Source organism: Barbus barbus (assembly GCF_936440315.1).
Source record: "Barbus barbus genome assembly, chromosome: 10".
Classification (NCBI taxonomy): Eukaryota; Metazoa; Chordata; class Actinopteri; order Cypriniformes; family Cyprinidae; genus Barbus; species Barbus barbus.
The window spans coordinates 21,309,510-21,333,070 of record NC_136738.1 but is presented as its reverse complement, the minus strand read 5'-3'; the positions used below and the strand labels follow the sequence as shown (position 1 = coordinate 21,333,070).

Genomic DNA, 23,561 nt, shown 5'->3' with positions numbered 1-23,561 from the left:
TAAAAAAATATGAGGATGCTGCTAGCGTTGTAATATACTGGTCCACTCTAAAGTTTCTACAGTATTCTGCCTAAGGTTTCACCTTCAGTGCGAGTCTATAGGATTTTTCCAGTGGTTTTATTGTCTGTTTTATTGATTGGTTAGAAGAACAATAATAAGTATGAGCAATATTTATGTGTGCCTAACTAACTTTTAACTAAATGTTGTTACAAAAAAAGGGACTTCACTGAACACTATACAGGGATGACTCAAATGTATTGGTAAATAGTTTAACCAATTGAACCAATTCGCTGAAAGGTATCTGATTTCCCAGCAGTACTTGAAAAAGGGAGGACATTCTGGTGAAGCGTGTTTGATTTTTCCATCAGCTTGCTTGGTTGTAAGGCTGTCATACGATCTCACTTCAGACCTTGAATAACCACTTCTCTACAGATGTCCCCGTCAATGTTCCTTCATCCTTTTATCGGCCTCGTTCCTTTTTTCCTCTGTTCACACTTGTCTGCAGAACAAAGTGCAACGTATTTTTATTGCACAGTGTTTTTGGGCAGCTTGTGAAAGTGTAATGAGCACCATTGCAAGCTCAATAAGCTGTTTCCATGCCAGCCCCTCAGGCCACAAGAGTACAGACAGCTTCCCACAGATCTGTTCTATAAGTCTGTCGTCGCACCGGGCCGTCTCAGAGATGAAGCTGTGCTCAGAAAATGTAAAGAACACAGCACTCCTTCACCCCTCGCAGCAAACGGTATGCTCACACAGACCCTAGAGCTCTAGAGGGTCTTCTATTTCCTCTCAAAATGAAAGAAACATTTTATAAAGAGCTATACAGAAATCAATAGGGAAAGCTTGTAGCGTTTCACATCATTCAGATTCATTTTACCTCACAAACCATGCTAGAAAGCCAAGGCAGTAAATGTTCCTACATTGTCTTCTGTTGCTTGATGTCACAACTATACGTTTGTCCATGTTGTGAATTCATGTTAGCAATTTTAGTTATTGTTGGAGGAAACTAAACCAAGGGGTTTAAGATCAGAGGTGGGTAGTAATGAGCAGTGTTGTGCTAGTTACTAAGAAATAGTAACTAGTTACAGTTACTAGTTACTTCATTCAAAAAGTAACAATTACTTTGTTGATTACTTATACCAAAAAGTAATGCATTATTTTTTTTAAATATTGTTCCCATTAATGCTCTTTTATGCGTTATGGTCTATACAAACACAAAACTGACTTGAACACATAGTCATTTTTGAACACTATTTTATTTCAGACCATTTTAAGTCAGACCATCACAAACTGAAAATATCACAAGGATTTCTGAGATAACACAAAACAGGCTGAATAATATATTCAGAATCAAAAATAAAAAAACTAAAGTGGCTTCTGCATCATAAAAGCTGTTGTGTTCAGCCCTTTAAATGTTCCTTTCACAGCTTAAGTATGAAAACTATCAACAATGTACAACATAACATGAAATAAATAAATGAAAGCAATCTGAATTATGATTCAGAATCAATTTGGAGAAACTCAGCACCAAAAAATGCTATTATGGACAACCATAAATGATATGCATTAAAAAAACAACATAAAAAAAACATAAAAGCTGCTCAAAAATGAAATCTACGAGCAATTTTCAGCCTAACCACAAATTAAGAGTTGCATGTCACCAACTTAAGTAAGCTGTGTGTATTCAAAGTGCAAAATCTGCAGTTGTATAAAAACAAACAAAAAAACACAGCATTTTTCCTAGCAATACAACGTAATGCATTTAATATAAAATTAGTGTTCTAAAATATAACAGAAATGTCACTGTGGCTACTAAACAAACCAATATTTTTAACAAACAAATATTTTTAGTAACAAATGTGTGCTTATTTATTTGAAACAACAAAAAGTGTTTACTAGCAAGGACCTGAATGAATGTTTGAGTTGAGTTTTACCCTTCAAACCAGTGGTTGTACCGCATGAGAAGAAGTCTCTCAAACCTTTGGTCAGACAGCTTGTTCCTCTTTGGAGACAGTACCAGACTTCCCAGGCTGAAAAGTCTCTCAACAGGTGCACTGGATGGAGTAGCTGCATTTTTCTTCAAAGAAATTTCCTTTATTGTGGGAAATTGTTTGAGAATCTCCATCCCTGTTTCGGCTGTTCTCAAGTAGGTCATTACTTCAGTTTCCACAGTGCTGAAGGTATCATCAGCCTCCTCAAAACAGAAAAAGTCCTGCAAATTGAAGGAGCTTGAGTCTGGTGTTGTTGGAGACACAGGCATCTTGGCTACTTGCTGAACAGGGCCAGGGCGAGGAATGAGCTTGTGACACTCTGCTGCCAGCATTCCTTTGACCATCTCTTTCTTCCTCTGGTCTCTCAACCATCGCAATTTGAACATAGGAAGTGTGACAGCTGCCAGTATTGCATCGTTGCTTTCCAAGACAGAAGCAAATCGTGTTTTTATTGCCTGCAAAAAAAAAAAACATAGTGACACAGATATTAGAATGAGTGAAAGATTCCCTCTATGTACATTCTATGAAAGCTGTACACCACTATGTGATTTTTGACCTATAGATATGAGTTGTAAAATCATTTAAACATCACAAAAACACACACATTAAGAAACTGAAAATATATGTGCAACTGATTGGACAAAACTAAAACATTATTTAGCAAAAAGGAATTATAGTATTATTACTATTTATTTTTCATCCAGTGGGTTGGTGCAGTACAGTGTGTGTGTGTGTGTACTGTAGAGTACTGTAGAATCAAAAATTACTTTTTGCAATTTACATTCTTTCCATTTCTTAGGCTATATTAGTGCTTGCTCAATTAAAAATATTCATGTTTACATCTATAAACTTTTTTTGAATATTGACAAATGTTTCTTACCTGAACTATGGCATCAGGTAGGCCAGTTGCAATAATCAGGCCTTCTTTAATCTCCAGTAGCTTCGACATCAAAACCTCTATTGTGGACAGGAGGGTGCCATAGTAACAGTTTTCTTCTCCTTGCAGGATATCTAGAGCAACTGTGAGAGGCTTCATAATGGCACAGTATTCCCTCAGAAACTGAAACTCCCTCTCACTAATACATTTTAGCTCTAAACGATTAGAGATCGTACTTAAGACAGTCATGGGTATTTCAACTATTCTTGCCACAGGATCATAAAATGAATTCTACCTTGTGGAGCATGGCATAAGCAGTTTTTTGCCAACCAAATCGCCCACTAACTCTGAAGCCAAAGTCGACCGGCTAGCCTTACTCCATAGTGCTGTGCACTTGGCGGTAGCACTTCTGTAGATAGCTTTAGTCCCAAGATTTGAAAGCAACCACTTGTCCATATCAGAGCATAAAATTAAGTTAAGTGTATGAGAGGCACACCTCTGGTGTGGTGGTAAAACAATCCCCTCCTCTGTGGAGGTGTCAAGCACGTCTGCAACATCTGTGAATGTAACCTCTTCATCATCATCAGAGAGCGATTCCGGCTGATACATTTGGAAGGCTTTTACAAAGTTAGAACCGTTATCAGTAACCGTAGCTGTAACTTTCGTTGACAGTCCATATAATGAATGAATGTGATCGATCTCAGCAGCAATGACATCATACGTGTGTCTACCTTTGATCCTTTTACAGGCCAACGCAGCTTTCTGGCGTTGAAGAGTAGCAGTGTTTATCCAGTGAGCTGTCATGCCTAGGACGCTTCTGTTGTGGACAGACCAAATGTCTGCAGTGGTCGCGATGTAGTCTAGCCCCTCAAATATTGTTTTCAGCTCACTTTCCATTTTTGAATATTTCTTTTCCAAGTAGTTGGAAAACGTTTTTCATCCCATTTGCCGTGTGCCGCCTAAACATGTTATCATGCTAACGAGCTGCCTGAAAGCCAGTGACTCCACAGTAGAGACAGGCTGCATGTTTTCAACAACATACCGTGCAATAGCTTTGTTCATCTGTTCCTGGCTAACAGTCCGGTTAAAATCTAGTCGCTGCTGTTTGGCTGGAGGGGCTTGACTCACTTCGAGTGTGTCTACCGACACCGGGTTTGATTCTAGCTTCGTCGAGGCATGTAGTTTCCGTAGGTGCTTCGACAGATTGGAGTTGCTGTTTATCGCAGTAGATAGGACCTTCGAACCAGAAAGACACAGCTTACATTTGACTAAAATGTTTTTGTCTTTATGCTCAACTAAAGTGAAATAATGAGCATATTTCCACTTTGAGAAACTCGTCTTGCTCTCGCCTTGACTCGCCATGACCGCCGCACATACTTGAATAAACGCAAACACGCCCACAATGCGTCGCCGCTGTAAACAGGTTTGGCTGTAGGCTACACTTCAGCCAAAATTAATTAATTGAAAAAAAGTAACGGACAAACGCACCATATTGTAATGGTAACGGAGTTATTTTATTTAACAAGTAATGTGTTAGAATACTAGTTACTGTCAAAAGAAACTGCGTTACAGTAACGTGTTACTAGTAACGCGTTATTGCCCAACACTGGTAATGAGTTACATTTACTTCGTTACATTTACTTGAGTAAATTATTTTGGTAACTAATACTTTTAGAGTATATTTTAACCTGTTACCCTGCGCCCCTATTTTTGAGCATTTTGTAAAAAACGATATAACCAAATAAAAATGTCTGTAGCTCTTGAACCCTAAGGTCTATATTTAAAAATCTGGTGTTGTTTGAAACTAGACACTTGATCCTTTGTTACTCTAGAGTCATAATAACTCAAAATTAGTATAGCAATAGAGTAAAACAAGGTAAAATATACATGAAATTGACTCGCGATATGTTTTAATGAAGCTCACTAAGGGAAAAATGGATGAGACTTTCATGCCAAAGGCCTGAAAACACCATAAAGATAAAGCTGAACATCTGACCATGTTTTGATTCAAATTTGAGGATGATACTCCCAAAAATGTAGTTTCTGTAAGCTTTTATTTAAAAAAAATCTAGGCGTCCTTTCAAAAAAGCCATTTGGAGACCCCAAATAGACACTTTGTAAACAAATGTCCAAATGAGTCAAAACTACATAATACATATATGTATATCAATTCAGAACTGCTCTGCCCACCAAAACACACAATAAAAAACTATTTCTGAACAGCATTTGTAGTGCTGACTCATTTAGTCATTTGGTTAGTCTACAAATGGCATTTTTGAAAAAAAACGCCTAAATATTTCCTGAAATAAAATATGAAATAATAAATTTTTTATAGGTAAAGACTTACAGAAAGTACATCTTTATGGTATTTCATTTCAAGAAAAGCTTTGGAAAAGTCATTTGGATATTTTATTTCAAGAAAAGTCTAGGAATCCTTTCAAAAATGCTATTTAGAGACTCCATAAGACACTGCATACTACATATGTATATCAATTCAGAACTGCTCTACCAATGAAACCACAAAAAAACACAAAACTATTTCAGAATTTGAACATAACTAAACAGTCTTTATTCTGAACAATTCCAATAATGAAAACAGTGAACCAAAACAGATTTGATCATTTTTGAACTAGTGAAAACACAAAACATGCAAAATACATTGTTTTTACAACATTTGTATTTTTTATTTATTTTATATGGTGAATATTATGAATATTACTATTTTACTAATATAGTAATAGATTACTATTACTAATATGACTAAATAATAAAAAAAAAAAACTATTTACAGTATTTACAGTGGAGGAAGACGCTCTAGCAGCCACTAAAATGGTTTTTTTTCTGACCATCTGGATTCACCAGACCTCTGAAAAGACAGGGAAGAGTGAGAGAAAAAGAGTGAGAAAGTGTGTAAGCAAAACAAATCAAACTTGCAACACTGTTTACATTTTGTACACACACACACACACGCGCGCACGCACACACACACAATAACCGGGACATACCCACAAACAAACACACCCACCCACCCACACGAACAAAACTCATGTAATCCCCTCATATTATCCCTCTCCGTTGTCATTTTTAGAATCTAAAACAGCTAACATGAAACAAAAGCTGCAAATACATGATAAAGACACATAAACATTCAAGAGGAGGGTGGAGACACTTACGTGCTAATGCTATCCACGCTTCCCAGCGATCTCAGCGCGTATTCGGCTACTAAATTAGCCATTTTTCTCCCCACGTCCTCCAAAAACACCACCAAACGCCACAGAAACACTTCTCAAGTCGAAGATCCACGATGGAGAGATTCAGATGTGAGCTTTGGACAACATCTGTTCGCTGATAGCCAGTCTGTGTAGCGCTGCGACGCCATTATGTGTACGCTTCATGCGTAACCCGAGAGCGCACGAAAACACACGGACAATACGCCGAGCTATTCTCTAAACAATCTTACGTAAACTATTCAAACTGTCAATCACTTTAAACGTCCTTGTGGTTGGCTAACACTTCCATCCATCAAAACTGTGCTGGCGAGGCATTGGCTGGGTTCAAACACCCCTATTGTGATGTGTCCGGATTGACACCTCGCTGACCCATTCACGGACGCGCTTACTGTCCCGGGTTATAACAGCTCCTGCGATTGAAGGAGAGAGACGAGGGAGGGCTATTCTTACTCGGAAGAGACGATTCTGCTGGAAATAGATGGCGTTTCAAAGCTGGAATACGAATTATAATCGATATTTATTGGAAAATGGACGCTATCGATAACTATAACTCGAATCGCTTATCTAAACAAAGGAGGATCTATCGTGTTTTCCCCTATTTTTTCGTTGTTTTGGATTAAAAAGTGGATGCATTTTGAAGAGTGGACCCTTCTCTTGAAATGTATGCTGGTGTGTCTTGGAATAGTCTGAGCTGACCAGCGCTATTGGCGATCAAACGTGAGTACTGCGGTTCGCTTTGTTCATTTTAAATGGCCGGTCTTTCAGCATTTCTGTTAACCCTTTCCTCTCTGGTGTATTGATTTCAAAAACAAGCTCACATCGTTAATCTTGAGTGTTTTAGCTTTCAAATGATATATAGTTAATGATAATTGATTGAATATTGTTCTAAAACAAAGGTAATAAAAAGTCCGACCACGCCCGACCACGCCCTTCCGGCCCGCCCGCGGGCCGATGCGGGTTAACAGGTTAAAATGGGTACTTTTACTCTTACTCAAGTACATTTTTAGTGGAAAAACTGTACTTTTACTTCATTACTGTGGGCGATGCTCCTCTCGTTACTTTATCTTAATGCAATACAAGTAAAAAATCCTTCGGTTTATTCCAAACGCGCCGTCTACTTTTCTCTGGGCAATGAGCGATACCCATTCGCGAATGATTCATTCTTCTGAGTCAATTCTGTTCGAAGGCTTGATTAAAACCAGTTGGCAAACCAGTGAATCGGTTCGCGAATCAGTTTGAATGATTTGTTCAGTTCCCTGCCGCACGCGCTGAGTCTCTGAAGCGGTTCTCACTCAGAGTTGTAACAGAAAGTTTAAGAACATCAAGAGCGTTGAAGACATGGCTTTGGATCTACAGTCAGTTGAAAGCAAATCTGCAAAGGTTATTGTTTGCTAGCTATGAAGATCTTTATTAGATGAACAGGTATAGATTCGATTACAGTACACGATACCACTATGACATTACCAGTTTGTTGTTCGTACCTTACACATTAAATACAATGTATCATTTATTCATTAAATAAGCTGTCACAGAGTATGAAATGAACACCCGCCAAACCTGCGTTAGTTCCAGGAGGAATGCCTTTCCCTAGACACAATTAATATTGATATTTTCACAATATTTATGCTTGCAGAAATAAAGGCTACATTTGTTTACATTTTGCAGAACAGACGGAAGAAGATCTGTCAATGTGCTTTTGTTTCGTTATGCTCAGATGTTCTGTAGCGGTCATGTGAGGAATTTTCACTCTTCTCCGTGTCAGAGGTTATGTACATATATACATTTATAATACGTAATTAAACTTTAAAATATAATTTAATTTAATTCAGTGATGCAAATCAGAATTTTTATCAGCTGTTACTCCAGTTTTCAGAGTCATATGATCCTTCAGGAATCATTCAAATATAGTGATTTATTACCAGTGTTGTTGAAAAAACAGCATATGCTGGTTAGGTTTGTTTTGAAGCTGGGATGCTGGTTTGTGCTGGTCCTTTGCTGGTTTAAGCTGGTCCTTAGCTGGCCAAGTGCTTGTCGGACCAGTAAAGGACCAGCTTAAATAAGCTCAAACCAGCATCCCATGCTTCAAAACATGCCTTACCAGCATATGCTGATTTTTTCAACAGGGAACAGTTTTGCTGCTTAATACTTTTTGGAACCTGTGACATTTTGTTCAGGATTCTCTTATGAATAGAAAGCTAAAAAAGAACAGCATTGATAATAAATCAGGCTGATAAAAATTCTGATTTGCATTACTGAAATAAATTACATTAAACAACATTACATGTTTTTTGAACGGCTGTGTCTGTCTGTCTGTCTGTATCTATCTATCTATCTATCTATCTATCTATCTAGATATATAAATATATATACATTTTATCTAAATATCTATATATCTAAATAAAAATAGACTATATTCAGTATATGATCGAAAGTTACTAGTAACTAACTACTTGAGTTGTTTTTTTATTCGATACTTTTTTACTTTTACTTAAGTAACTATTCAGACTATTAATTTAACTTTTACTTGAGTAAATATTTCTTCAAGTACTTTTACTTTTACTTGAGTACAGTTTTTGGGTACTCTACCCACCTCTGTTTAAGATCCATAAAGCAAAAGAACGTCCCACTCCATGTATTTCTGAGATGCAATGACACAATTCATCAAAGGAACTGGTCTCTTTTCATCTCTTCCAACGCTGTAGGGATGTACCAGCTATCAAGTTGTCGATTACCATAGAAAATAATTTGAATTCCTCTCTCAGTGGTTTTTAAATATAAACAAAAAACACATTTACAATAGTGCACTTGCAGAAAATTTTAATTTCTAAATTGTCCTGTGCTAGGCTAATGCACATTTGGTTATGCTTTACCAACATAAAGCATTTAAAGGATTTTGTTTTCTAAGCAGTTAGCCCATTTCAGGTTTCATCCACGTGTTACAGAATGACAGGAATTGGCTATAGCTTTGCACAGATAAGGTTATTGAGCAATTTTATCAGGCACACACATAGGGGTGTGTGATATGACGATTTTTGATCGATAAAATAAATGTTTTGACAATAAAAATGTCTCCACGATCTGCTTTTGAAGAAATAAACGTAGTATCGCACTACAGCGCACATTCTGTTAGTTGTGCACTTGCAGAAAATTTTAATTTCTAAATTGTCCTGTGCTAGGCTAATGCACATTTGGTTATGCTTTACCAACATAAAGCATTTAAAGGATTTTGTTTTCTAAGCAGTTAGCCCATTTCAGGTTTCATCCACGTGTTACAGAATGACAGGAATTGGCTATAGCTTTGCACAGATAAGGTTATTGAGCAATTTTATCAGGCACACACATAGGGGTGTGTGATATGACGATTTTTGATCGATAAAATAAATGTTTTGACAATAAAAATGTCTCCACGATCTGCTTTTGAAGAAATAAACGTAGTATCGCACTACAGCGCACATTCTGTTAGTTGTAGGTCTGGCGCCTCCGTATCAATATACTGTACAGCACGACATACATTCACATCATTGTGAACTCAGCGGTAGAGTTACTCTCACGGGACACTGCACTTATTCGCAATCACAAAAGTATATAATTGGCATGTGTTTTAAAGCCTTGCCGGTTAAGCTTTTCATTCGCGCATTGGTCTGACGTGCGCTTTTTTTGAGCCCGTAAACCTGAAGCGCGCACACTAAAACACCTGTCAAACAGCGCCTGATTACTCAACCAAGTTATCTTTTGAGCTAATACTGTCAAAACACACAAGGTTTACATATAGACTCAGTTGGTTATGTCTAAAATGAAAGTAAACAGTTGAGAGAGAAATGGATGCGTGTCTGTATATTAGATGCATGCAGGTCTTAAAGGGACAGTACTAAACATGCATCTGACTGTCAATAAAGGGATAGTTCACCCTAAAATGACATTTCTGTCATTATTTACTCACTCACGTTGTCCCAAACCTGTATTAAATTATTTCAAGTGCTGAACACAAAAAAATATATTTTGAAGAATGTGGGTAACCAAACAGTTGCTGGTCCACATTGACATTGATAGTAGCAAAGAAAATACTATGGAAGTCACTGTGGACCAGCAATTGTTTGGTTTTCCACGTTCTTCAAAATAGCATGTATGTTCAGCAGAAGAAGGAAACTCAGGTTTAAAAACTAATTTTGAGTGAGTAAATGATGGTATAAATATAAAACACTATGACAGAATCGACAGACAGATGCCAGAATTTTTATTCTTTAATGTTAAAATAACACAAAGAGAAAAGAAAATAACTCTCTACTCTTGACTGAAAAAAATAGTTGTTTTAATAGGAATCAATTTATAAAGTGTTTTATTGTTATATTTGTTGACTCAATTTCTTGAATGCTCCTGCTAAATATGCCTATTGTACCTGAAAATAAAGCACTGTTTGTTTGTATATTATGTGTATTTGTAATGTGTATCTTTGTTCTTATTTTTTAATAACAAATATAAAATAATGACAAAGATTTTTATCTTCGCCCACTTTGACCTAAATATCCACCATTCTTTTTTATATTTGGTTACCTTGAAAGGCTTTGTCTTTATAATAGGGAAATTAGTTTGGCTTTACTGCTCAGACAAATTACTAAAACCAACATGACAAAGAATCGTGATAAAATCATGAAATCGTGATATTTCTAAAAAAAAACGTGATATAATATTTTTGCCATATCGCCCACCCCTACACACATATAATGTTAAAGTCTTGAGGCTATACTTTTGAAATTTGAATGTTTATTTAATAATATAGACTTCCGTTGTAAATGCATTCGCAGAAAATTATTTCTTTGCTTGTTTTTATAAACTGATGACTTGTATTTCCAACCTTACTTTAAATATTCAGGTCATAATTTCATGTAGGGCTGGACGATCAAGCGAAAAGAAATCGAAACTGAAATTCAGAACCTCTAACCGACGTGATTTTCCCATTTTGTTTTTTAAATCCTAACATAATACCACGTGTGTAGTCAGCACTATATATATTTTCTACTTTTCGCACGTCATTTAAAATGTATTTTGTTTGTAAGAGATGCTGGTTATTTTCTACTTTTGACATGGCAATATTCATTTACATTGTTTGCAAAAAGTGAAATTTATTTTCTATTTTTTTATCAGGAAACTTGCTTTTTACAATAAAACTGAAATGTGATTTTTCAATCAAGCTTTGATTTCAGTTATTTGAAATATTCAACAAATAACCATAAATACTTTGTTTCCGTCAATTATTTTAAAATAAAAAAAGATGCACTCTTTCATTAGAAAAATATATCCCACCTTTGAATAGTTGAGTATATTTACAGTACAAATCTTCAATAAATTTTTACCTTTAATGAGGGCAAAAAAAATTATTAAATTAAAAAATAAAATAATCGTTCAATAATTATAATGGAGGTAAAGTGTTCGATTAATCAAGGTTTTGATTATCGGTCATATCCTAGCCCTGTTTTCATACTAATGCTTGTATAAGAACTTTGACAGGGGTAGGTCATAAATAAATACACACAAAAGTAAAGAAAAAAATAAGTGTAAAAAAACAGCTGCTGTTGTAGCAGGGTGAGGTGCACAGAGGGTGAAATGGCAGGGCACTGAGGTAGTGATTTAAAAAGACAAGGTCACGTTTTCATTGGAGCACCCATATAATAGCAGATGACAGCTTAATCTCACTACATTTAAAGGGATCCCTGGGTATTAAGACTTGTATGGCTTAATATAACATAAATGATGTCTCTTACTGAAATATGTAGAAGAAAACCCATCAAAGAGTCATGATATTTTAAAAATTCACATTGTTTTATACATATTTTGGACTGTGGGGGGCGTCATTATTCTGATGATGTAAAATGGTTGCACTCTGTGAGCTACTAGCGCTACCTGTTGCTATTTTTACCACAACACATCTCGGAATAGACAACGCGGAAAATAAAATACTGATATGATGACCACAGCTACTGAAAAAGCTTACAGGTGGCGATGGCATAAGCATAGGTTTAAACCAAATGCTGTACCATCGATTTTTCCCCACAAGGAGTCTAAACGGCCCGGATATCGAGGGAAATCTGTGCTAAGAAACTCCTTTAGAGGCCGCGCGTCATGATTAGCGTCGGCATATTTATATCCTAACAGATCACATCTAGCGTTTCTTGTCTCAGCCGTTTGTAAGCTCTTTCAGTAGCTGTGGTCTACTAAAAGACTCAAAGACACCAGGGCTAAACTGGAGAGAAAAAAGAAGCGTGTCTTTTGGAAGTTTTATTCGTCCACAGGCATCTTCCCATTCTTTTCACCTCTTATCGCTAAGAAAGCAGTGAAGTCTTACATTGCTTCTCTTGTTACCCTTCGACTGAAAATTACAAGCAAAAGCCACACGATTTGGTATCGTATCAGTATTTTATTTTCTGAGTTGTTATTTTGATTTGTGTTGTGGTAAAAAGCGGCAGTAGCTAACCGAGTGCAACCATTTGACGTCATCGACGCAGAATGTACTGTGCACATAAAATAATGGCACCCCCCATATTCCAAAAACGATGTTGATTTTTTTTTAAATAACATACATTTTCATGGGTTTTCTACTACATATTTAAATAAGAGATATGATTTAAGTTATATTAAGCTATACATGTCTTAATACCCGGGGATCCCTTTAAAGAGGTTCTGTCACAATAACTGTTTTGTTTATGCAATAGCATTAAATGCACTGCATCCTTGCATTTACACTTTATTCAGTTATCCAGAGTGACGTACGAATCCTACAATATTTGCTAGCTTAGTTGCAGAAACAAAGTTTCTTCTTAAAATCAAAACCAGTTGGCCTTTTTAATCTGAGTTATGCTCTATATATGTCACAGCTATAACCGTAGATTGGAGTGTCTGAACGTGTTTCTAAACTCTGAGCGTAAGCCGTGGCATTTCTGTATGCACCCGCTACGAGATGAAAAGCGAGATACAGCATCTCCAGTTGTTTCTCAGAAGATATCTCTGAGGCCCAGATGGTTTCGTTCGGTAACGCTCTGCACAGCACAGATGCTCAACCCACACGCTACCTTTAACAGCGCGCCTCATCCTCGCTGCCAGACGGGGAGGTATTTTCAACCGTTCGGGATCCCTCCACAGTCTTGTTTTATAAACATACACGAACACCCAATCCCCTTCCCACATACACGTCTGCTCTGACAGCTCTGGCAGCTTCACTCTTCTGGGCTCTAGATGGTTTGTGTGTGTGCGATGGGGGGTGGCAGCTCTCAGTTCTCTATAAACACAGATAGACTCCCAACATAATCACTTCTCTCTTCTACCACACAGTACATTTGGACTGCGCTGCTTGGCTTATATCTGCTCAAAACTGGCTCCATGGGATCTACAAGACTGTTGAATAGATGAGTGTAGGGATGAAAGGCCGCAGGCTTGCTTGGAGAGAGCTAAGATCCAACCTTAGGCCTCCCTTTTAAAGTACTCCTCCATCGACTTGTATTCGTGAGCAGGATCTATTTGTATTATGGGTGCTAGTATTAAAATATCCCTGGCCTTTGCGAGACATTGCATGCCAAACATTGTGTGGACAACATTAGTTTCATTTTGTGGCAGTGTTACTTGGCAGAATGCACAGAGAGTTGCTTCTCATTTTAATGGGTGTCCTATTAAAATGATCACACCGTAATAAACTCTGCAAACAAGCGCACACACTAACGCGTGTCAGTAAACAAAGTCCAAATGCTCTGCCAGGAGTCGTAACTTCTGCATGTCACCCGACGTTGTTGACCATAGATCTCAATTACAGCATGTTCATAAAGGGCCTTTTTATAATGTGTAATGATGCTGCTGTTGTGCACAGCGAGCCGCTCCTTTAGCAGACGTCTCCTATTTCATTTAATGGGTTACATCATTAATCTAAGTACCTGAAACATCTGGGGACGCAACTTGTCACTAGGAGCACAAGGGAAATTTAAGTCTGTCAGTGGTTGAGATGTGCCCAACCCTCATAGATAGGAATAAAAAATCTGGAAATATCTGGACAGGACAGCAATTCACTGCTCTGATTGGACACTTTATTTTTAAAAATATAATTCTGACTAAATCTAATAATCAGACACTAGAAGTTAATGTTTCACCTTGATTTGTCTCTAAAATCATTTTTAGTGTAAAACCCATTGCTGCTAATCTCATAGCTTTCTGTGAGGGCACTATGTCTGATTAATTTAAACAGTTGCATTGAATTTCATTAATGCAGGCTACGGGATAGTTTAGGATTACCGTAAATGATATTCCAGTGATGATACAGAGGCAAGGAATAAAGCCCTATTTAAGGTTAATGCATGCTTATAAATGCTTTGATTCATGTGAGTATAATCTGTCTTTCAGCAATGGACAAAGAATGTCATTGTATGTTGTATGTAAGCTGCAGTTTATATCTTTTAATGTAAAGCTCCAACAAACACCCCAGATATTATGCAAGTGCTGAAGAAATGATTTCTGTATGCACACTATGCACTGCACCACAGGACACTGTAAATTATTTTTAAATAGTACATTTTTTTTTTATTTGACTGTCAGCCATTTTGCATGTCCCCATTCATCATCATTATGATTGAAGGGGTTGCATAGAATAAAAAAAATAAACTAAATGGAGCCATGAAGAGTTCAGATGCAAAATCCTCTAAGTGCTGTCTGAAATTTTCATCTAAAATTGGGCGATTCCACAGTTTAGGCCTAACTGCAAGGACAATAGGCTGCAAAATCAATCTTCATGGAGAAAGCCATTGTCCTCAGGTGAACATCCTGAGAAAACCTGGGGTACAACTGTGTGAAAGGCAGGATAAATCTGGCAATGGTAAACTAGTAAACTTTGATCAAAGTTGAGTTGATGTAAAATTTAACGTATGTAACATGGACGGAAAAACAGTGTAAATTCAAGCAGAAAGTGTACTTAATCTAATTCAGTTTAATAACATTCTGGTTGAATCCCAGTTCATGTTTTGCTTTGTTCCTAATTTGGTATAGTTATGAGTCATGCGTTGTGTATGGTTCACAAAACTGGTAATAGGACTTCCATGCATCTAATATTATCTGTTCTATAAACTTAAAGGTGCATTTTTGATTCTGGTATGTTCATAAACTGAAAGCCAGCAAAATTACTAACAAATACCACAGGTATATTTTTCAAATTTATTTGCCAAATGTAGAAGACAAAGGAACTCCTACAAGTGTGCAAAGTTATAACGTGTGTAACGTGGACGGAAAAAATGAAACAATCCTGCAAGATTGCCTCTGTAACACAAAATAATACCATTTCATGAAAACTGGCAAAGAATAGAACAAGTTCATAACACATTAAAATAACCTGTCATCATACTATCAAATTTAAAGATCATACATCGTGAATGAAATAACATTTGTAACGTGGACAGATAAAATGAGTAATTCTGCTGAATAGAGCACCAATAACTCTAAAGTAGCCCTGAATATTTGTTAACTAAAGGACAATGAATTTACTGCAGAAGTAAATGGAAAGCAGTTGAGGCAGATAAATGTCAGTTAAGCAGCGGTCAGGGTGAAACTGATATCTGCCTGGTGACAATCATGGCAGTCAGAATAACCTACTGTGACCATGTCCTGCGGTCCTGGAATGCTAAAACAAGTCAGCAACTTTGAATGGGCTATGTCCCGTTATGGTAACAGGTCCATAAAAGATCCACATGGGATGAACACACTCAATGTCGTCTCTCCTTGGCCACGAGAATGAGTTGCATGCCGGGGTCTTTGTGTAGAAACTTGAACTTCACATTAGGGACGTCAACACCTTCACAGAGACAGTGATCTGTTACTCTTCCTATGTAATAGGCACGGTCATAATACACAGCATAATAGTCATCCTTCTAGAAGTCTGAACCTGAAAGGCAAAAAACAGGATATAAGAAAAAATTACTTTTTGCAATTATATGAGCACCTATTGAACCATAAACATGATAAAAGAGGTAGTGATTTCACTGCTTACATCTGTACAGCTGCATTTTTGCAAAGGATATGTATAAGAGTTATGACTAATTATTTTTTAACACTTGAAATTTATAATTATGTGTTTAATCATATGCTCTGAACACCACAGCAAACTTAATTTACAGAATAGCTGTTTCATTTCTTGAATACACTTCTTAAATTAAGAATCTGAAATATGAATGATGACTGTTAGTCTCCATGTTCATGTCAATTACAAGATAAGGATATTATCTTCTCTATGATAGGTTGCAATTTACATAGCCTGATTTACAGAAGATGATGCTGCATGAATGGTGGCCTACAAAGTATTTGGAAAAAGTTTTTTGATTTCATATTAGGCCTGCCGGTGTGTTCCTTTTAAAATAATGAATATAGGCTACTTCAGACATTTATTAGGCATGATGTGCTAAATATGATTAGGAGAAATAATACACAAGACTATAGGCTATTGCTGAGCTGTGGCTGTTGGCTACACTTGCACTCAGGAAATAGTTTGACTCTTGACTGGTCAATTAAGTGAGGTAACGCTGAATTGCATGATAGGCTAATCGACCAATACAGGCAAGGAAATGAGCACAAATTCATGGTACGCTCTAGCTGCCATCAAACGGAGCTCCGGTGGAATTGAAAGCAAACTTGCGCATCGCCTGAGGCCTACATAATTTGGACATGATGAAGGTACACTTGACAGGCTGTGAAGCTTCATTTTACCACAAAGCTAATGTTTAAACTAGCTTTATTGTGTGCCGTCAGTGCGGAAAATCTGCGTGTGTTCCTTAACATTATAGCCCAGTTCACTGTTGTTTAAAAACCTATGCGATTAGCGCTGACAGTTTATTCTAATGGCATAAGTGAGATTGTGTTAACGCACTATTAACATGTTAACTTCGACAGCCTAAGCTATATTCTTACGAACATTGGACAGAAAAAAAAAAAAAAAAAAAAAAAACAGAAAAATGTCATTGACGATGTTGACTTTCATGAACAGCTTATTGAGTCACAAATACTCCGAAAACAACATTCGAAGTTGGACAGTCTGAAAATTTCAGTCTAATTTACGAAGAAGATGTGCAGAATCTGTCAAAATGTATAAAACCACCATTTATGCATGCTCTTTCACGATGAACACGACGCCGCTTTCGGTCCACAAACACTAGCAATCATCCGACTTGCACACTCTTTTGTCCTTTCTCACCACAATGATCCTATTTAATGTTTACTTAACCAAAGTTTACCACGTTCGTATCACTTTAATGTTCGTAAACTTTTGGACAGAAGCCACAAACTTACCCACATTCGTCGAAATCTGTGAAATCCTGTTAATTCTTCCTCCCACGCAGAGCGATTGTGACCTAGACAATCTTATTTCTGACATGAGAACCGTTGAGACATTAGGAGATGGAAATTCAGCGTCAGAATAAAATGTACGTGCGTTATGATTTTTGGACAGAAAATCTCTGCCCCTGTTTTGTCCCGATTTATTAACAATTTATCATGTAGCAACGCATATGAGAATTTAACCCACACAAGATGTTTTTATCGTTTTGCTACTGATAGAATTACATGGAAAAATTATATCTCTGTTTCCTTTGGAACCTTATTGGTTTAACATGCGTAACTGCTTGGACAGAAGGTGTAACGAACGTTAGTAAATGTTTCCATTGTATCGTGGTGGATTAAGGGAATTATACTTTCAGTGTTAGTAGTAGTATTTTGTAGAAGACACACCTAAATAAATGTTATGCGCCAAAATTCAGGATTTTATTAAAGGAAATGAAAAAAATCCAGATGCACTGAATGTCCCACCCTGAAATCCGCAATTTCTGGGGACAGAAATAAGTCTCATTACACGATAATGCCAAGGCTTAGTGGGATAAAAGTAACTTTATTATTTCTTACATCTATCTTTAACAAAATAGTGAATAAAAAAATTACAACAACTGGGTATTATTCAATCTATATTGTTCATTACACCCCTTGTGGACAGAAACTGTGGAATCACTCAATTAGCAATTTTATTAAGCCCCTATGTTTAGGTTCAGCAATGTATAGGTCATTTTCTATGCAATTAAAGTGAAACAACTGAACATAAATATAGGAGCCTGATAAAAATGCTCATTTTAGAAGAAAATTTCAGAGAGCACTTAGAGGCTTTTGCATCTGAACTCTTCATATATATGTATATACATCAGTGTTTCCCACAGGATTTTATGAGACTTGTGGCAGCAGGTGACATCACATATTAATTTGCATATTTATGACGTCATTGCATCAAGTTTGCATTCAGACGAGTTTTGGCACTTCAGATCTTCACATACTGTAAAACAACTGAATGCCCAATAAAGCTGTTCACATTATATTTTCTGTTGTCATACATAAAACAAGTATAAATAGTAAACACGACCCATTAATACTACGTTAACCAGGAATCACTCTCAATATACTCCTTAAATCCTGATTTATAATCGCGTCTGATAAAATCAGTATACATCTAACTTACACTAAAAAGCAACTATATGTGGTGGTTTTGACTATATTACTGTTTTGTCTCATTCAGCACACTGCCTGCAGCTGAGTAACAAACTATGAGCATATTAACAGACGAATTATGTTCATATTTAAAAGTCCAAACAGTCAGTAAGCGGCAGGTGCTTGGAAACGCTATTGACGAGTCTGCTGCGGTACGGCCAACTGAATGTGCTGCTTCTCTGCCGCTCACTGGAGAGAATAGATGCCGAGAGAGGCGACATTGCGCCGCAGGCAGCAGGCGGTGGGTATTTGTGGCGGTTGATGTAGATATTGTGGCGGCCTGCCACATATAAATCAACGTATGGGAAACACTGTACACCCATATATATATATACAGTGGTGTGAAAAAGTGTTGGCCCCCTTCCTGATTATTTATTTTTTTGCATGTTTGTCACACTTTAACCTGTTAACGTTCACCAGAGCGACCTCGCACTGAACGCTCTTTGTTTGCATGTGTCATTGTTTTCTAATAGAATAAATGAAACGGGACAAAGTTAATCTTGTCAAACTATATATCATTCTGAGGGTCTAAGCCTTAAGCATCGACGACAGATCGCTGTTTTTCGATGGAAAGCTTATAAGGAATGAGTGGCACAAATTTGCTACATTTGTGTAAGCAGTACACATCCAAACACGCAGAATAAAAAAGCAGTACGTACCTTTATCATTGTAATAACGAGCCACAAACGCGTCCACTGCTGAAATCCCAGTTTAGTTAGAGAGGTAAGGGTCCACAGAACAACATCCCAGCGAGCACTTTTAGTCCAGCGAAACAATAACGTTGTAATAAGGATGAATATTCCTTTGTTTACGTTTCATTTCTTCAGAGAGTTATTGTTCGCGTCCGTTATGGAATAAATTACGCTCAAAAACAGCGTCTTGGTGGTAAAAAAACAAAACGATGTTGCAGCATACGGTTTTACAAAAATAATGAGACCGTCTACGGAAAAAAAAGTCTCAGAAAAGCGGAATATAGATTATTTGAATTTGGCGCTCCCTCCTGCCAGCTCTGACGCGGGCTGTGACGCTTCTGTCATCTGAGCGGGGCGTAACTTAGCGATCTGCTTTATCCATAAAAAACTGTTTTTTTTTTCTTCTACATTTTTTATATGTGTGTGTGTGTATTGTGTGGGGAATGTGGCCGTGTCTGCATGATTATAATATGTATGGACGGACATCAGCGTGTTTATTAGCGACTCTATGACGGCTATCATTGTGATTCATTGATCAGCTATTATTGATTATATGGCCCATCTGTTTGATTATAATCTGAATGGAAGCACATCAGCGTGTGTTTACTGACTCTATGACCATGTCTGGCAATATCACTTCACGTCTGGCAGTGATATTTATCATTGTAATAACGAATAACGAAGAATACTTCAGTATACATACTATATACAAAGCATTTTTTTTCTATTTTTTTTCCTTTTTTATTACTCAAATAATTATTTTTGTATTTTTTAGTGCTCAAATAAATCTGTCTATTATTTTATAATTGAAAAACTATGCAGGAACATGTATAATGACTAAAATAGCTTGTATAATTCTGCAATCCATTTGGTGGTTATTTTTCCTCAAACAGGGGGGTGGGGGGACTATAAATAGTTTCAGAAAAAATATTGCAGGAATCTCATTTTTCATGGTATCTTCTTCAAATTTGAAATATGAACTTATGAGACACATGGCTTTCGATCCATTACTTTTCTGGATTGCTCCAGGACTTATTTCATGTATTTGTATATGAAATAAAAAAACATTCAGTGTGGAAAAATATTTTTCAAGGCACGTCAGTGCCTATAACTTTTTATCTTTTTGAGCATTATCAACTCTGGATGATAGATAGTAAAGCCCAGAGTCTCTTCTTTCCAAAGATACCTAATTTGTTTGTGTAGCACACTTTGTCACAAACTGTTACCATTTTAATTTAGGTAGGTTATTTTCACCTGCGAGGCCACAAATGGAGGTGAAGGTTAACAGGTTAATGTCACATTTTGTTTTTCTTCAGCCATTCAGTGGTGCATTTGCTGGTGTGTTTTGGATCATTGTCCTGCTGCAGAACCCAAGTTCGCTTCAGCTTGAGGTCACAAACAGATGGCAGCACATTGTCCTTCAGGGTTTTTTGGTAGACAGCTGAATTCATGGTTCCATTTATCACAGCAAGTCTTCCAGGTCCTTAAGCAGCAAAACAGCCCCAGACCATCACACTACCACCACCATATTTTACTGTTGGTATGATGTTCTTTTTCTGAAATGCTGTGTTACTTTTACGCCAGATAATGGGACACACAGCTTCCAAAAAGTTAAACTTTTGTCTCATCAGTCCACAGAGTATTTTCCCAAAAGTCTTGGGGATCATCAAGATGTTTTCTGGCAAAACTGAGACGAGCCGTTATGTTCTTTTTGCTCAGCAGTGGTTTTCGTCTTGGAACTCTGCCATGCAGGCCATTTTTGCCCAGTCTCTTTCTTATGGTGGAGTCATGAACATTGACCTTAACTGAGGCAAGTGAGGCCTGCAGTTCTTTAGATGTTGTTGTGGGGTCTTTTGTGACCTCTTGGATGAGTCGTCGCTGCGCTCTTGGGGTAATTTTGGTCGGCCACTCCTGGGAAGGTTCACCACTGTTCCGTGTTTTCTCCATTTGTGGATAATGGCTCTCACTGTGGTTTGCTGGAGTCCCAAAGCTTTGGAAATGGCTTTATAACCTTTTCCAGACTGATAGATCTCAATTACTTTCTTTCTCATTTGTTCCTGAATTTCTTTGGATCTCAACATGATGTGTAGCTTTTGAGGATCTTTTGGTCTACTTCACTTTGTCTGGAAGGTCCTATTTAAGTAATGTCTTGATTGCGAACAGGTGTGGCAGTAATCAGGCTAGAGAAACTGAACTCAGGTGTGAGAAACCACAGTTATGTTTTAACGGGGTGGGGGGTTTACTTGTGTTATCTTTGATTAATATTTAAATTTGTTTGATGATTTGAAACATTAAATTGTGACAAACATGCAATAAAATAAAAAATCAGGAAGGGGGCCAACACTTTTTCACACCACTGTATATAGATAGATAGATAGATAGATAGATAGATAGATAGATAATTTAAATATTTTTTATATATTTGCTCCATTGTGTAGTTTAAAGCAATAGCTGATCTCCATTTTATCTTAGTGCAGTCTAGAGGCAAATGAGATATTAAAAAATCTTGAAACCTTACACCGTGTCCTAACTACATACGACGCAACAAGATTCCAGCGACAAGCAATTTGGGTGTCCACACCAGATGCAACACGACACTGTGATGTGACAGAATCAATCAAATATCACAGCCAATTAGAAGCGTGTGTGGGTGGGCTCTCTCTGGAAGCGCACTGCTATTGCAACAAAATTGATACATTTATAATCTAATTCATAAATATTAAACCTTTTTAACATCATTAAATATACGTACTGAGTAACTGATAACATCTTTGTCATGAAATACACTCGTTGGTTCGTAGTGAGTTCACAGCTTTAACGGTCAACTTTAATTTATTTTCAGAATCTGAGGTAAACTATCTGTTGTTGCTTTCAGTCTGGCTATAAGGTCACGTAATATGATATTTCAACTCATACTAGACATATTTAACTTTGAATAAAGCATATAATCACCTGAGATTATCTACTGTCATATAGCGTGTATGTTGTTGTTCCAGCCGCGGAAATAGAAACCGTTTCTAAGTTAGAAATTTCACGTGTCGCCGTCTCGGCTAGTTAGGCCAAAAACTAACATGGAAAAGATACCTTTTATCGCGGCGTCGTGTGTAGTTAGGACACAGTGTTATTTTTCCTTCCTAAGGGATATCTTGTTTATTAAAGGTATAGTTCACCCAAAAATGAACACAAAAGATTATATTTTTGAAAAAGGTTTGAAAAGGCATGAGAGTGAGTACATGAAATTAGGATTGATTTTTAGGTGAACCATTCCTTTAGTTTTCCCCTTATCACAGTTGTACTGTAAAGACAGTATAGAAAAAGAATATCTGTCATGTTTGTACTGTACTATGACTTCAGTACATTTACACTTTACATTTACAAGTTTTCCTCAGGGCTTCAGCGATGTCATCCCAATGGGGCTTCTTTAACTGCCTGAGACACATGTATGCATACACAAGTTCAGACCAACCCTGCTATATTTTTAGCTTGAGCCCACAACCCAACAGAATTTTTCAGATGATGTTTAAAAATGTGAAATGGACTTTTGCCTGTTTGCTGCCTTTGACGTCACATGTAACTGCAGCACAGTCTCTAGTCCAATCCAAACAACAGCCACTAAGATGCTGACAGACAGATATCTACAGGTATTACAGACCTTCTTGAGTCACATATTTATTCTTAAAGTAAGCGGCAGTACAAAGCCCAAGAGTCATATTGGTTGCTAAGCAGGATAAATAAGAGCAAAAAACAGTTGTGAGAAAAAATGACTGCAAACTTTGCTGCCACAATGTTTTGATGATATTTAATATTATGATTTCATGAGTGATTTGGTTATGCAGTTGTTAAGGTGTTCTAAGTTGTTTTAAGCATCTTGCTAGGTGGTAACTTTCCTTCCATGCAAGTCTGAATTTTTTGGTTGCATCTGTTTTCTTTGGAAATACATAATACACTTCTTGACATCAAGCTGCGCAATTTGAGGTATTATTCATGTCCACAGAATAGGTGATGCAGGACAAGTTGGCCACTGAATAATACTTGGGGATTCCTCAAGCTGACAAAATGCCATTGTTTACCACACAGATATTTGACGCATTTTTCAAATCAATCCCATGATGCAGCTGAAGGCCTAAAGGCAAAATCCATGTTTCTCTCTTAAGGCATTGGACTGTGTGTCATCTACATCTCTGTCAGGCTGACAGCTAGGGAATTGTGCGCCGTGTGACTGCCAGAG

The 23,561-nt window shown here is 37.1% G+C and overlaps 1 protein-coding gene across 2 annotated transcripts in view; it reads left to right on the top strand.

Annotated features, from left to right (window-relative positions):
* Window positions 1–23,561, top strand: part of LOC306876369 (fibroblast growth factor 14) — a 130,499-nt gene that overhangs the window by 93,289 nt on the left and 13,649 nt on the right. The gene's annotated exons all lie outside the window — the stretch shown is intronic.